This window comes from Arachis hypogaea, chromosome 16, assembly GCF_003086295.3.
Source record: "Arachis hypogaea cultivar Tifrunner chromosome 16, arahy.Tifrunner.gnm2.J5K5, whole genome shotgun sequence".
NCBI lineage: Eukaryota > Viridiplantae > Streptophyta > Magnoliopsida > Fabales > Fabaceae > Arachis > Arachis hypogaea.
Genome location: NC_092051.1, coordinates 59,277,369 through 59,294,185, shown reverse-complemented (window position 1 = coordinate 59,294,185; position 16,817 = coordinate 59,277,369). Strand labels below are relative to the sequence as shown.

Here is a 16,817-nt window from a genome sequence, read left to right as displayed (position 1 = left end):
AACAGATGCCTATTTATAGGCATTTTTACAAAATGAAAATGAAATTCAAAACAAATTACAATTAAAATGAAATTTCTATTCTAACTATCTCTTGTGCCTCTGAGTGGTGTCAATTGGGCCTTTGCTCTTGATAGAATTGGGTTGAAAGAGGCCTTGGTTGATTGCTCTTGAAGTTTGAAGAAGAACCAAGGTGAACCAATTGAACCGGGTTTGAGGTTAGCCAAAGTTAGACCTAAAGTTTGAGCCAAAGTTAGGGGTCTAACTTTGGCTCCAACTTTTCACATCAGCAAACACAATCTGCTGGTATGGACGTTGGTGCCAACGTTAGGGGTCTAACTTTGACCCTAACGTTGGCCTCCCTTATGCACATTTATGGCGCCAACTTTGTCCTCTTGTCATGTTGCCAATTTTATGCCCAATATAGACTATCATATATGGTTGGAAAGCTCTAAATGTCAGCTTTCTAACTCACTTGGAATCACTTCAATTGGACATCTACAACTCAAGTTATGATCATTTGAAGAGGGCATGGTCGCTGGCTTTGGTGTGCAGCGTTTGAGGTAACGTTAGCCCTCAAACGTTGGCAAAAACGCCAGTTCTAGAGGCTCAAATGTATTGTCCACCCCATACTATTATACATTGTTGGAAAGCCCTGGATGTCTACTTTCCAATGCCTTTGGGAGCACATCATGTGGATCTCTACAGCTTGAGTTATACTCCTTTGAAGGTGCAGAGGTCAAGTGGCCTCACTGCAGGTTGCCACCATGTTCGTTTATGCATATTGCGGGGTAGTTTTCTCCCTCAATTTTAGTGTCCACCATGCAGTGCCATATATGCTTGGAAAGCTCTTGATTCCTACTTTCCAATGCTTCTTGAATCATCTCATTTGGAGCTATGTAGCTCAAGTTATTCTTGTTGGAAGTATACCCCTTGTATGCCTTGTGGTGTGTGGCGCCGACGTTAGCCTCCAAGTTAGGGGGCTAACGTTGGCGCAAACGTTGGCTCTTCCCCCTTTGTGACTCATGTGCCAACGTTAGCCTCCAAGTTAGGGGGCTAACGTTGGCGCAAACGTTGGTGCCCAGGGGAGAACTTCTCTTGCCAACGTTAGCCTCCAAGTTAGGGGGCTAACGTTGGCTCAAACGTGGGGAGCCCAGGGAGTAATCTTCATGCCCAACGTTAGCCTCCAAGTTAGGGGGCTAACGTTGGGGCTAACTTCATGCCTCCAGGTTCAATTTCACTTATTCCTCTCTTCACTCCTAGCCATTCCTCTTTGCTTCAACCTTTCTCCAAGCTTTCTTCACCTATCATTAATCAACCAAACACATCAAAGCTATGCTCAAAATCATGAGATATTCATTCTTTCATAATATGTGACAATTTTAGCATAAAACCTCATGAAATAGCATGAATTCATACATGGTTGATTAAATCAAAGGAAACATGAAAATCTACCCAATTGGCTTGCTTATGGCTCAAGAAAGTGCATAATTCAATTAAAAACAAAAGAAAAAGGCTAGTTAAAATAGGCTAAGATGACTTGTCATCAGATGACTTCTCAATATATGGAGACTCATTCAGCTCCTGTCTTGATCACCTAACACTAGTTCTGAAAAGATGCCAAGAGACTAACCTGGTTTTAAACTAGGAAAAATGTCACTTTATGGTGACTGAAGGGATTGTCCTTGGGCACAAGATTTCGAACAAGGGAATAGAGGTGGATATTTTATACGCTTTTTGGGGATAATTTCATGTAGTTTTTAGTATGTTTTAGTTAGTTTTTAGTATATTTTTATTAGTTTCTAGGCAAAATTCATATTTCTGGACTTTACTATGAGTTTGTGTGTTTTTCTGTGATTTTAGGTATTTTCTTGCTGAAATTGAGGGAGCTGAGCAAAAATCGGATTCCGGCTGAAAAAGGACTGCAGATGCTGTTGGATTCTAACCTTCCTACACTCGAAATGGATTTTCTGGAGCTATAAAAGTCCAAATGGTGTGCTCTCAATTGCGTTGGAAAGTAGACATCTAAGGCTCTCCAGCAATATATAATAGTCCATACTTTGATCAAGGATAAACGACGTAAACTGGCGTTCAACGCCAGTTCCATGTTGCATTCTGGCGTTAAACGCCAGAAACAGGTTACAAGTTGGAGTTAAACGCCCAAAACAGGTTACAACCTGGTGTTTAACTCCAAAAACAGCCTAGGAATGTGTAAAGCTCAAGTCTCAGCCCCAGCACACACCAAGTGGGCCCTAGAAGTGGATTTCTGCACTATCTATCATAGCTTATTCATTTTCTGTAAACCTAGGTTACTAGTTTAGTATTTAAACAACTTTTAGAGATTTATTTTGTATCTCATGATATTTTAGATCTGAACTTTGTACTCTTTGATGGCATGAGTCTCTAAACTCCATTGTTGGGGGTTAGGAGCTCTACTGTGTCCCGATGAATTAATGCAATTATTTCTGTTTTCTATTCAAACACGCTTGTTTCTATCTAAGATGCTCATTCGCACTTCAATATGATGGATGTGATGAACCGTGACATTCATCACCATTCCCAACCTATGAACGCGTGCTTGACAACCACCTCCGTTCTACCTTTGATTGAATGAGTATCTCTTGGATTCCTTAATTATAATCTTCGTGGTATAAGCTAGAATCCATTGGCAGCATTCTTGAGAATCTGGAAAGTCTAAACCTTGTCTGTGGTATTCTGAGTAGGATTCAGGGATTGAATGACTGTGACGAGCTTCAAACTCAAAAGGGTTGGGCGTAGTGACAGACGCAAAAGGATCGATGGATCCTACTCCAGCATGAGTGAGAACTGACAGGTGATTAGTCGTGCGGTGACAGCGCACTTAGACCATTTTAACTGAGAGGACGGATGGTAGCCTTTGACAACGGTGATCCACCAACACACAGCTTGCCATAGGAGGAACCTTGCGTGTGTGAAGAAGAAGACAGGGGGAGAGCAGAGATTCAGAAGACAAAGCATCTCCATAACTCCAAAATATTCTCCATTACTGCATAATAAGTATTTAATTCATGCTCTTTTATTTTTCGCAATCCAAACTAATAATTATCATTGATTTCCTGACTAAGAAATACAAAATAACCATAGCTTGCTTCAAGCCGACAATCTCTGTGGGATCGACCCTTACTCACATAAGGTATTACTTGGACGAACCAGTGCACTTGTTGGTTAGTGGTACGAGTTGTGAAAAGTGTGATTTACAATTCGTGCACCACTGCCCCAAAGCCAGGTGATACGAACGCGTGGATCACGCGGATGCGTGACCTGGCAGAAACGTAATCCACGCAAACGCGTGGACGACGCTTCCGTGTCACTTTCCTGCGACCTGTACGTACCAGAATATCCTGGGGGCGATTTCTGTGCTTTTTTGACCAGTTTTTGGCCCAGAACACACAGATTAGAGGCTATAAAGTGGGGAAATGCATCCATTCATCATACAACTCATACCGGCTCATAATTCATAATTTTAGATGTAGTTTTTAGAGAGAGAGGTTGATGAGAGGACTTTTGCGTGGTCTAGAAATTTGCGGATAAATCCTCGTTGCAAGTATAGTGTCTAAACCTTCAAAAGTCCTTTCATACAAACGTTTTTGGTTGTCACAAGTAACAAACCCCTTTAAAATTGATAACCGAGTATTTAAACCTCGGGTCGTCTTCTCAAAGAATTGCAGGGAGGTATGTTCTTATTATTGGTTATGAGTTTGTAAATTGGGGTTTTGGAAGTAAGGAGGAAATATGTTATATGATAAGAAAAATAAAATAATAATAACTATAAAATAAACTTTTGGCAAGGTATGAGAAATTGGAAGTCCAGACTTAGTTATCCTTATCAATAATAATGAAAGTTGAATCTTAATTCCACTTAGTTGACCTTTACTAAAGCAAAGGAAAGTCAAGGGATAAATTGGTTTGATCTTCGAATCCTATTTATTTCCTAAGAAAAGATTGGGATTATTGAAGTTCAACTCAATTGGCAAGATAACAATTATCAATTATGCTGTTGAATTGGATAACTCCTAAGTTACTAATTTCTTAACTAAAACCAAAAGGGGAAAAGTAAATCTACTAGAATAAGAATGCCTTCAGATGGGAAGCAATAATCATGTAAATAAAAGAAAGCAATATTAAACTGAAATACCTCAAATTGCATTAACAAAAGAACTTAAATCTGACATAGACATTCATAAATTAAATTGGAAAAATAAATAAAAGAACATTGAACCTGTGATGGCAAAAGATGAAATAATCATGAAGTGAAAAGAATCCTAATTCTAAATCCTAAGAGAGAGGAGAGAACCTCTCTCTCTAAAAACTACATCTACTCCTAAAATTGTGAATTGTGACAGCTTGTTTATGAATGCATGCATTCCTCCACTTTGTAGCCTCTAATCTGTGTTTTCTGGGTTGAGAACTGGGTCAGAAACAACCCAGAATTCGCTGGTTGCGAATTCAACATGCTAAATTTCCGTCACTGCGATGCGTCTGCATGGAGCACGCGGTCGTGTCACCTAGCATCAGAGAAACTATAGCATATTATATATCAAATCGAAGCCCCAGACGTTAGCTTTCCAACGCAACTAGAACCGCGTCGTTTGGACCTCTGTAGCTAAAGTTATAGCCGTTTGAGTGCGAAGAGGTCAAGCTGGACAGCTTAGCAATTTCTCGAGCTTCTTGTATTCCTTCCACTTTTGCATGCTTCCTTTCCATCCTCTGAGCCATTCCTGTCCTGTAATCTCTGAAATCACTTAACACATATCAAGGCATCTAATGGTGATAAGAGAGGATTAATATTAGAAATTATAAGTCTAAATAAGCATGTTTTCGATTAAAGCACATAATTAGGAAGGCAAATGTAAAACCATGCAAATAGTATGAATAAGTGGGTAAAGAATTGATAAAATCCACTCAATTGAGCACAAGATAAACCATAAAATAGTGGTTTATCAACCTCCCCACACTTAAACACTAGTATGTCCTCATGCTAAGCTCAAGAGAAGCTAAAAAGATGAAGAGGAATGGTAGAATGTATGAAATGCAACCTATCTATATGAATGCAACTACATGCAAAATGTTTCTACCTACTTGGTTAAAAATAAATAAATTCTCCAAGACAAATATAAATCAGATTTCACTAATTCAAATTATACAAATAAAAGACAAGTAAACTTGTAAGAAGATAGCTTATGAAAGCAGGAAACATGGAATCAAGCATTGAACCCTTACTAGTAGTGTATATCGCTCTAATCTCTCAAGTGTCTAGGGTTAATCACTCTATTCTTCTCTAATCATGCTTTCTAAACATTGTTCTTCATCTAACTAATCAACAAATATTTAATGTACCAATGCAAACATCATGAGGTCTTTTCAAGGTTGTAATGGGGCTAAGGTAAGGGTAAGGGTATATATATGGCTAAGTGAGCTATAAATTGAATCTTTGACTAACCAAGCTCTTACCTAACACACATACACTCTATATAACTCTAGAATCATGCCTAGCTACCCAAAATTTCCACTTTTACATCACATACTCATGTATCAACTTTTTCTTTTTAATTTATCACATGTGCATTGATTTTTCATTAACATTGGGATAATTTTGTCCCCTTATTTATTTATTTATATTATATATATATATATATATATATATATATATATTTTTTTTTCTTTTTTTCTTTTTCTCTTTTTTTTTTTGAATCATAAAAGCAAACATAACTTATCAATGCACATGGATTTTTCATTATTTTTCTATTTTGGTTTTTCATGAGTAGGTCCTTAAATTTCCCATATTCAAATAAATTAAAAACATGATACATTCCCTTATCAACCCATGTTCCCATAATTTTCCCATACTTATTTGATACACAATCTCTATCTTAAGCTAACCAAAGATTCAATTGGGATAATTAATTTGTTTTCCGCTTAAGGCTAGTGATGTGGTAAAATATAGAACAAAAGGGGATTAAAAGGCTCAAAGTGGCTGACAAGGGTGATTTAAAGGGTAGGCTTATTTGGGATAAGTGAGCTAAAATCAAACAATGGCCTCAATCATGTGCAAGCATGTAAATATACTAAATAATGGACATATAGAATGGAACAAAGCAAAGATTACAATTATAGAGAAGAAAACACACAAGAATAAAATATTTATGGTTAAATAATGTAACCATATAAATAAGCTCAAAATCTCACAGGTTGTGTGTTCTTTGGCTCAAAAACCATGTTCCACATACAACTTCAAACAAGTTTTAACATAATTTTTTTTTCAATTTAATTTAGTGAAATTTTTCAAAGATAGGGTCTTAAAAGAATTTTATTACTTTAACCAAGTAGTAACTAAATGCATAAAATCAAACAAATTTGCAAATGCAATAACTAATTTAACAAAGAAAATTTAAACATTGGTGTTGAAACAGAAAGGTACTAATCCATGGAGATCGGTATCGACCTCCCCACACTTAAAGATTGCACCGTCCTCGGTGCATGCTAAGATGTGCAAGTGGACGGGTGGCTTCAACTGATGCTTTCTCTATAGATTGTGCAGATTGACTTGCCTGTCTCCCCATGTAAACGTCTTCCGGTTCTCTTCCGGGTGGCCATCCTGAAAGAAAAAGGGAAGAAGAGTAACCCATAAATAAAGATAGGAAAACAAATACAGTATGGGTGGGTTAATGCCAAATAATAAGGGTCTCAATTACATGGTAGCTACAACATGCAAGTGAGAAAACAATAGAAGCCATGGCATGCCAGTGGTACAAAATGTACAACAATGGGAAAGAGAGTGGGGAAGGAGAGATAATATAAATTCATGTCAATACAAAAGTAATACATATATAAAAGATTGGCATTGATTTAAATAATATTAGTCAATCAGAATTAAACAAGCCATTAAGCACCAAGAAAATACCAGAAAAGATGTAACAGTTGAATAAGAACATTTGAACACCAATGGTAAAATAATAAATTTAGAAAAATAAAAATGTGTAATGAATGAAAGTATGCAAATAAATAAAATAAAATAGAATGAAAGTGAGAGAAAATAAGAAAGGAAGAAGAAAGAAGTAAGAAAAGATAAGAAGAATAAGGATTCGGAGAAGAAAAGATAAGAAAATTGGCACTAATCTGGATAGGTTGTGTGATGCTGGCGACGCGGTTGCGTGGGTGACGCGGTCGCGTGGTGCGCAATAAGGTCAGGCGACGCGGACACGTGGGGCACGCGATCGCGTGACTTGATTTGTGCTAGTGGCGCGAGTGCAGCCTCGCGGTCGCACATCTCTCTGTTCGAAACTTGGTATTGCCAAAATCCAGGGTGACGCGGTCGCGTGGTCGACGCGATCGCGTGGGTGGCCTTATTTCCAATATGGCGCGGACGCGTCGGTGACGCGTTCGCGTGGCAGGGCTTGTGCTGCTAACATGGGTCCAGCCCAATTCCAGCTCAACTTTCGGCCATACACCCTTGTTACGTCGATTTACAGGGACGCGTTCACGTGGCAGGGCTTGTGCTGCTAGCACGCGGTCGCGTGGGTAACGCGGACGCGTGGGGAAGCTATTTTGCAAATGACGCGGCCGCATCAGCGACGAGGTTGCGTGGGACGATTTGTGCCATTGGCACGCCTCCAGCCCTGCTCCTGCGTAACTCTCTGTTCAATTTCTTTTCCCCCTAACGCACTGGTGACGCGGATGCGTCAGCGACGCTACCGTGTCACGTGCGTGCTTTTTTTTATCTGAAAAGAAAATACAGAATGCAGTGTTAATATGAATGTGATGCAAAACTCCAGGTTCAATAAAATAAAATAAAACTTGAAAACAAATAAAACTAAATAAAAATGAAAATGGAACGATCATACCATGGTGGGTTGTCTCCCACCTAGCACTTTTAGTTAAAGTCCTGAAGTTGGACATTTGATGAGCTTCCTGTTATGGTGGCTTGTGTTTGAACTCATCCAGGAATCTCCACCAATGTTTGTAATTCCAATAGCCTCCGGGGTCCCAAACTAGGCGCAGAAAGCCTTCAAGTAAGTTAAAGCAAGTTATAAGGCCCCAAGAGTGTTGATTGCCAGAATGAATTCTGGGGTCCCAAATCTTGCTTTTGCACCCGTCTTCAAGTTGATTATCATGATTCCATCCGGGTGATTCATCTTTAGAATTCTCACTGAAGCGTCCAAACAACTTTCTAGACCCATTCAATTGAGCTTTACACCAACCTTTGCGTTTAAACTTAAAGCTTCCAACCATAATGAACCTTGCAGGACAGTTCTCACCACTAACCATCTTCCTCTTACTCTTAATGCCACAAAGAGTTCTAAGTTGACCATCCGTCTCCAGTAGCTCATATTCAAGTGGAATTAGAAAGCTAAGGGATATGAATTTTACCCACTTGAATATTGTGAAGGATGATGGCAACTTAGGGGGAGGGGTCTCCAATAACTTTGGCAAGGTGATTTCAAGCTCCACTCCCTTGTGCTCTTCTCTGACAACTTCCACCTCTTTGAAAGCTTCTTCAATTTCAACCTCTTCCTCTTGGTAGCTTTCTTCCAATTCAATCTCTTCTTCATTACTTACCAAGGGCATGGGAGGCTGTGCTTCTTCTTCTTTAATCTCCATCTCCTGACCAACCTCTTCTAAGTCTTCAACTATGATATGCTTTGGAGGTTGTACACCCTCCTCAACATCAAATGCAACCGTCTTGAAAGGAGGTTCTATGTCTTGACTTTCCCATGGAGGTTCAGCATCTCTAAGTCTTCAACCACTTCTTCCTCTGCAACTACTATGGCTTCCTCTACTTGTTCCAATACAAAGCCATGTTCCTCATTGTCCACCGAAGTTTCTAGTGTCTCCTTCATGCTTTGCTCTTCTTTTGATTCTCTACATGTAGCCATGGGAGTTCTTTGAGTGCTCAGATATTGGGAAGCTATTATATTTACTAACTCGCCGAAGGCGGCTGCTGGTGCACGAAATTGTGATCTCAGGCAACGGCGCCAGAAACTCTGTACGCACGTCTTAATAAATCGTTTTTCATTCACAACTTCGATACAACTAACCAGCAAGTGCACTGGGTCGTCCAAGTAATAAACCTTACGTGAGTAAGGGTCAATCCCACAGAGATTGTTGGTATGAAGCAAGCTATGGTCACCTTGTAAATCTCAGTCAGGCGGATATCAAAAGGTTATGGATTTTTCGAAATTAAATAATAAGTAAACATAAAATAAGGATAGAAACACTTATGTATATCATTGGTGAGAATTTCAGATAAGTGTATAGAGATGCTTTCGTTCCTCTGAACCTCTACTTTCTTGCTGTCTTCATCCAATCAGTCTTACTCCTTTCCATGGCTGGCTTTATGTAAGGACATCACCGTTGTCAATGGCTACTTTTTATCCTCTCTGGAAAAGGGTCCGATACGCTATCACTGCATGGCTAATCATTTGGAGGCATCACCCTTGTCAATGGCTGCATCCCATCCTCTTGTGAAAATGGTCCAAATGCTCTGTCACAGCACGGCTAATCATCTGAGGTTCTCGATCATACTGGAATAGGATTCACCCTCCTTTTGCGTCTGTCACTACGCCCAGCACTCGCGAGTTTGAAGTTCGTCACAGTCATTCAATCCCAGAGTCCTATTCAGAATACCACAGACAAGGTTTAGACTTTTTGGACTTTCATGAATGCCGCCATCAATCTAGCTTATACCACGAAGATTCTGATTAAGAGATCCAAGAGATACTCATTCAATCTAAGGTGGAACGGAAGTGGTTGTCAGGCACGCGCTCGTGGGGGAATGATGATGATTGTCACGTTCATCACATTCAGGTTAAAGTGCGAATGAATATCTTAGAAGCGGAATAAGTTGAATTGAATAGAAAAACAGTAGTACTTTGCATTAATCTTTGAGGAACAGCAGAGCTCCACACCTTAATCTATGGAGTGCAGAAACTCTACCGTATGAAAATTACATAAGTGAATACAGGGTAAGCATGGCCAAGTGGCCAGCCTCCCATGGAGGTCTAGAGATCTAAAATATGATCAAAGATGTCTAATACAATAGTAAAAAGTCCTATTTATACTAAACTAGTTACTAGGGTTTACAGAAGTAAGTAATTGATGCATAAATCCACTTACAGGGCCCACTTGGTGTGTGCTTTGGCTGAGCTTGAAGTCTACACGTGGAGAGGTCATTCTTGGAGTTGAACGCCAACTTTTGTGCCAGTTTGGGCGTTGAACTCCACTTTGCAGCTTGTTTTTGGCGCTGGACGCCAGAATTGGGCAGAGAGCTGGCGTTGAACTCCAGTTTGCATTGTCTAAACTCGGGAAAAGTATGGACTATTATATATTGCTGGAAAGTCCTGGATGTCTACTTTCCAAAGCAATTAGAAGCGCGCCATTTTGAGTTCTGTAGCTCCAGAAAATCCATTTTGAGTGCAGGGAGGTCAGAATCCAACAGCATCAGCAGTCCTTCTTCAACCTCTGAATCTGATTTTTGCTCAAGTCCCTCAATTTCAGCCAGAAAATACCTGAAATCACAGAAAAACACACAAACTCATAGTAAATTCTAGAAATGTGAATTTAACATAAAAACTAATAAAAACATCCCTAAAAGTAACTAGATTCTACTAAAAACATACTAAAAACAATGCGAAAAAGCGTATAAATTATCCACTCATCACAACACCAAACTTAAATTGTTGCTTGTCCCCAAGCAACCGAAAATCAAATAGGATAAAAAAAAGAGAATATACTATAAATTCCAAACTATCAATGAAACATAGCTCCAATCAGATGAGCGGGACTTGTAGCTTTTTGCCTCTTGAATAGTTTTGGCATCTCACTTTATCCATTGAGGTTCAGAATGATTGGCATCTATAGGAACTCAGAGTTCAGATAGTGTTATTGATTCTCCTAGTTCAGTATGATGATTCTTGAATACAGCTATTTTATGAGTCTTGGCCGTGGCCCTAAGCACTTTGTTTTCCAGTATTACCACCGGATACATAAATGCCACAAACACATAAATGGGTGAACCTTTTCAGATTGTGACTCAGCTTTGCTAAAGTCCCCAATTAGAGGTGTCCAGGGTTCTTAAGCACACTCTTCTTTTGCTTTGGACCTTAACTTTAACCATTCAGTCTCAAATTTTCACTTGACACCTTCACGCCACAAGCACATGGTTAAGGACAGCTTGGTTTAGCCGCTTAGGCCAGGATTTTATTCCTTTAGGCCCTCCTATCCACTGATGCTCAAAGCCTTGGGATCCTTTTTATTGCCCTTGCCTTTTGGTTTTAAGGGTTACTGGCTTTTTGCTCTTGCCTCTTGGTTTTAAGAGCTTTTGGCTTTTTCTGCTTGCTTTTTCTTTTTCTAATTTTTTTTGTTCGCCCTTTTTTTTTCTGCAAGCTTTGTTCTTTGCTGCTTTTTCTTGCTTCAAGAATCATTTTTATGATTTTTTAGATTATCAAATAACATGTCTCCTTATCATCATTCTTTCAAGAGCCAACATATTTAACATTCTTAAACAACAACTTCAAAAGACATATGCACTGTTCAAGCATTCATTCAGAAAACAAGAAGCATTGTCACCACATCAATATAATTAAACTAAGTTCAAGGATAAATTCGAAACTCATGTACTTCTTGTTCTTTTGAATTAAAATAGTTTTCATTTAAGAAAGGTGATGGGTTCGTAGGACATTCATAACTTTAAGACATAGTTACTAACTACTAATGATCATGTAATGAAGACACAAACATGGATAAGCACTTAACATAGAGAAAACGAAAATCAGAGAATGTAAGAACAAGGAATGAGTCCACCTTAGTGATGGTGGTGTTTCCTTCTTGAGGAACCAATGATGTCCTTGAGCTCTTCTATGTCTCTTCCTTGTCTTTGTTGCTCCTCCCTCATTGCTTTTTGATCTTCTCTTATTTCATGAAGGATGATGGAGTGCTCTTGATGTTCCACCCTTAATTGTCCCATGTTAGAACTTAATTCTCCTAGGGAGGTGTTGATTTGCTCCGAATAGTTTTGTGGAGGAAAATGCATTTAAGGCATCTCTGGGATCTCATAGTGATGAGCTTCATGCGTCTCTTGAGATCCATGAATGGGCTCTCTTGCTTGCTCTATCCTTTTCTTAGTGATGGGCTTCTCTTCCTCAATGGGAATGTCTCCTTCTATGAAAGCTCCAGCTGAGTAACATAGATGGCAAATAAGATGAGGAAAAGCTAGCCTTGCCCCAGGAGAGGGCTTTTCGGCTATTTTGTAGAATTCAAGGGAGATGACTTCATGAACTTCTACTTCCTCTCCAATCATGATGCTATGAATCATGATGGCCCGATCCACAGTAACTTCAGATTAGTTGCTAGTGGGGATGATGGAGGTTGGATGAACTCCAACCATCCTCTAGCCACAGGCTTGAGGTCCAGTCTTCTTAATTGAACCGGCTTGCCTTTGGAATCAATCTTCCATTGAGCTCCTTCCACACATATGTCCATGAGGACTTGGTCCAACCTTTGATTAAAGTTGACCTTTCTAGTGTAGGAGCGTGCATCTCCTTGCATCATAGGCAAGTTAAACGCCAACCTCACATTTTCCGGACTAAAATCTAAGTATTTCCCCCGAACCATTGTAATATAATTCTTTGGGTTTGGGTTCTTACTTTGATCATGGTTCTTAGTGATCCATGCATTGGCATAGAACTCTTGAACCATTAGGATGCCGACTTGTTGGATGGGGTTTGTTAGAACTTCCCAACCTCTTCTTTGGATTTCATGTCGGATCTCCGGATACTCATTCTTCTTGAGCTTGAAAGGGACCTCGGGGATCACCTTCTTCTTGGCCACAACATCATAGAAGTGGTCTTGATGAGCTTTGGAGATGAATTTTTCCATCTCCCATGACTCGGAGGTGGAAGTTTTTGTCTTCCCTTTCCCTTTTCTAGAGGATTCTCCGGTCTTGGGTGCCATCAATGGTAATGGAAAAATAAAAAGCTTATGCTTTTACCACACCAAACTTAGAATATTGCTCGCCCTCAAGCAAGAGAAGAAAGAATAGATGAAGAAGAAGAAGAAAATATGGAGGAGAGGGGGGAGGAGTGTATTCGGCCAAGAAGGGGAAGAGAGGGTTGTGTTGTGTGAAAATGAAGAAGAATGGAGGGCTTTATATAGGGAAGGGGGGTAAGGTTCGGCCATAAGGGTGGGTTTTGGGTGGGAAATTGATTTTGAATTTTGAAGGTAGGTGGGGTGTATGAGGTAGGTTTATGGGGAAGAGTGGATGGATGTGAGTGGTGAAGTGGTTATAGGGAAGAGAGATTGAGGTGATTGGTGAAGAGTTTTGGGGAAGAGTGTTTATGGGATTGTGTGAAAGAGGGGTGAGAAGAAGTGAGTGGAGGTAGGTGAGGATCCTGTGGGGTCCACAGATCCTGAGGTGTTCAAGGATTTACAACCTTGCACCAAATTAGGCATGCAAAATGCCCTTGCACACAACTCAGGGCGTTCAGCGCCAGATTGGTGCTTGTTCTGGGTGTTGAACGCCCATTTGTTGCCCATTTCCGGCGTTGAACGCCAGAACCATGCTTGTTCTGGACGTTCAGCGCTAGCTCTTCTCTAGGGTGCAATTCTGGCATTCAAACGCCCAGATGCTGCCCATTTTGGGCGTTCAGCGCCAGAACCATGCTCTGTTCTGGCGTTGAACGCCAGCCAGATGCTTCTTACTAGCGTTTAAATGCCAGTAAGGTCTTCCTCCAGGGTGTGATTTTTCTTCTGCTGTTTTTGATTCCGTTTTTTATTTTTATATTTATTTTGTGACTCCACATGATCATGAACCTAATAAAACATGAAAGAACAAGAAAAATAAAATTAGATAAATAAAAATTGGGTTGCCTCCCCACAAGCGCTTCTTTAATGTCAATAGCTTGACAGTGGGCTCTCATGGAGCCTCACAGATGTTCAGAGCATTGTTGAGACTTCCCAACACCAAACTTAGAGTTTGACTGTGGGGGCTCTGGTTGACTCTGTTTTGAGAGAAGCTTACTGTGCCTCTTTTCCATATTTACAGAAGGGTAACCTTGAGTTGTAAACACAAGGGAGTCCTTATTCAATTGAAGGACTAATTCACCTCTGTCAACATCAATCACAGCTCTTGCTGTGGCTAGGAAAGGTCTTCCAAGGATGATGGATTCATCCTCATCCTTCCCAGTATCAAGGATTATGAAATCAGTAGGGATGTAAAGGCCTTTAACCTTTACTAACACGTCCTCTACTTGTCCATAAGCCTTTTTTCTTGAATTGTCTGCCATCTCTAATAAGATTTTAGTAGCTTGCACCCCAAAGATTCCCAGTTTCTCTATTACAGAGAGGGGCATGAGGTTTATCCCTGAACCAAGGTCACACAGAGCCTTTTCAAAGATCATGTTGCCTATGGTACAAGGTATTATGAACTTTCCAGGATCCTGTTTCTTCTGAGGCAATGTCAGTTGATCCAGATCACTTAGTTCATTGGTGAACAAGGGAGGTTCATCTTCCCAAGTCTCAATACCAAATAATTTGGCATTCAGCTTCATGATTGCACCAAGGTACTTGGTAACTTGCTCTTCAGTAACATCCTCATTCTCTTCAGAAGATGAATACTCGTCAGAGCTCATGAAGGGCATAAGGAGGTTCAATGGAATCTCTATGGTCTCTAGATGATCTCAGATTCCTTTGGTTCCTCAAAGGGAAACTCCTTATTGATCACTGGACGTCCCAAGAGGTCTTCCCCACTGGGATTTATGTCCTCCCCTTCCTCTCCAGGTTTGGCCGTGTTGACTATGTCAATGGCCTTGCACTCTCCTTTTGGATTTTCTTCTTTATTGCTTGGGAGAGTACTAGGAGGGATTTCAGTGATCCTTTTACTCAGCTGGCCCACTTGTGCCTCCAAATTTCTAATGGAGGACCTTGTTTCATTCATGAAACTTACAGTGGCCTTAGATAGATCAGAGACTAAGTTTGCTAAATTAGAGGTATTTTGTTCAGAGTTCTCTGTCTGTTGCTGAGTGGATGATGGAAAAGGTTTACTATTGTTAAACCTATTTCTTCCACCATTATTAAAGCCTTGTTGAGGCTTTTGTTGATCCTTCCATGAGAGATTTGGGTGATTTCTCCATGAAGGGTTATAGGTGTTTCCATAAGGTTCACCCATGTAATTCACCTCTGCTATTGCAGGGTTTTCAGGATCATAAGCTTCTTCTTCAGAAGATGCCTCTTGAGTACTGTTGGATGCAGCTTGCATTCCATTCAGACTCTGATAAATCATATTGACTTGCTGAGTCAATATTTTATTCTGAGCCAATATGGCATTCAGAGTATCAATTTCAAGAACTCCCTTTTTCATAGGCGTCCCATTACTCACAGGATTCCTCTCAGAAGTGTACATGAACTGGTTATTAGCAACCATGTCAATGAGTTCTTGAGCTTCTGTAGGCGTTTTCCTTAAGTGAATGGATCCACCTGCAGAGGTATCCAATGACATTTTAGCTAATTCAGACAGACCATCATAGAATATATCCAGGATGGTCCATTCTGAAAGCATGTCAGAAGGACACTTTTTGGTCAGTTCTTTGTATCTCTCCCAAGCTTCATAGAGGGATTCACCTTCTTTCTGTCTGAAGGTCTAAACATCCACTCTAAGCTTACTCGGCTTTTGAGGAGGAAAGAACTTGGCTAATAAAGCCTTGACCAGCTTATCCCAAGAGTTCAGGCTATCCTTAGGTTGAGAGTCCAACCATACTCTAGCTCTGTCTCTTACAGCAAAAGGGAAAAGTATGAGCCTGTAGACTTCAGGATCTACTCCAATAGTCTTAACAGTATCACAGATCTGCAAGAATTCAGTTAAGAACTGAAAAGGATCTTCAGATGGAAGTCCATGAAACTTGCAGTTCTGTTGCATCAGAGAAACTAATTGAGGTTTCAGCTAAAAATTGTTTGCTCCAATGGCAGGAATGGAGATGCTTCTTCCATGTAAATTGGAATTAGGTGCAGTAAAGTTACCAAGCATCCTCCTTGCATTATTATTATTTTCGGCTGCCATCTCCTCTTCTTGTTCAAAAATTTCTGAAAGGTGCTTGCTGGATTGTTGTAATTTAGCTTCTCTTAGTTTCCTCTTCAGAGTCCTTTCAGGTTCTGGATCTGCTTCAACAAGAATGTTCTTGTCCTTGCTCCTGCTCATATGAAAAAGAGGGACAGAAAAATAATAATAATAGGGGTCCTTTTTACCACAGTATAGAGGTCCCTGTGTGAGTAGAAGAAAAGAAGAAGAAAAAAAAATTCGAACACAGATGGAAGAGGGGGTTCGAATTTGGGTGAGATGAAGTGTTAGTAGATGAATAAATAAATAGAAGGAGATAAGAGAGAGAGAGAATTTTTGAAAATAATTTTTGAAAAAGAGTTAGTGATTTTCGAAAATAGTTTTTGAAAAAGGTTAGTAATTTTCGAGAATTAAAATCAAAAATTAAAATAATTAGTTAATTAAAAAGAAATTTTGAAAAAGAGGGAAGATATTTTCGAAAATTAGAGAGATAGGGAGTTAGTTAGGTAGTTTTGAAAAAGATAAGAAACAAACAAAAAGTTAGTTAGTTAGTTGAAACAAATTTGAAAATCAATTTTGAAAAGATAAGAAGATAAGAAGTTAGAAAGGATATTTTAAAATCAAATTTTGAAAAAGATAAGATAAAGAGATATTTTTGAAAAGATATGATTGAAATTAGTTTTGAAAAAGATTTGATTTTTAAAATCACAATTAATGACTTGATTCACAAGAAATC

The 16,817-nt window shown here is 39.5% G+C and overlaps 1 non-coding gene across 1 annotated transcript; it reads left to right on the top strand.

The window, feature by feature from the left end:
* Nucleotides 1-15,580: 15,580 nt before the first annotated feature.
* On the top strand, nucleotides 15,581-15,688 carry LOC112759978 (small nucleolar RNA R71). The gene has a single exon (XR_003180437.1). It is a non-coding gene; the product is annotated as a small nucleolar RNA R71 (small nucleolar RNA).
* Nucleotides 15,689-16,817: the final 1,129 nt, after the last annotated feature.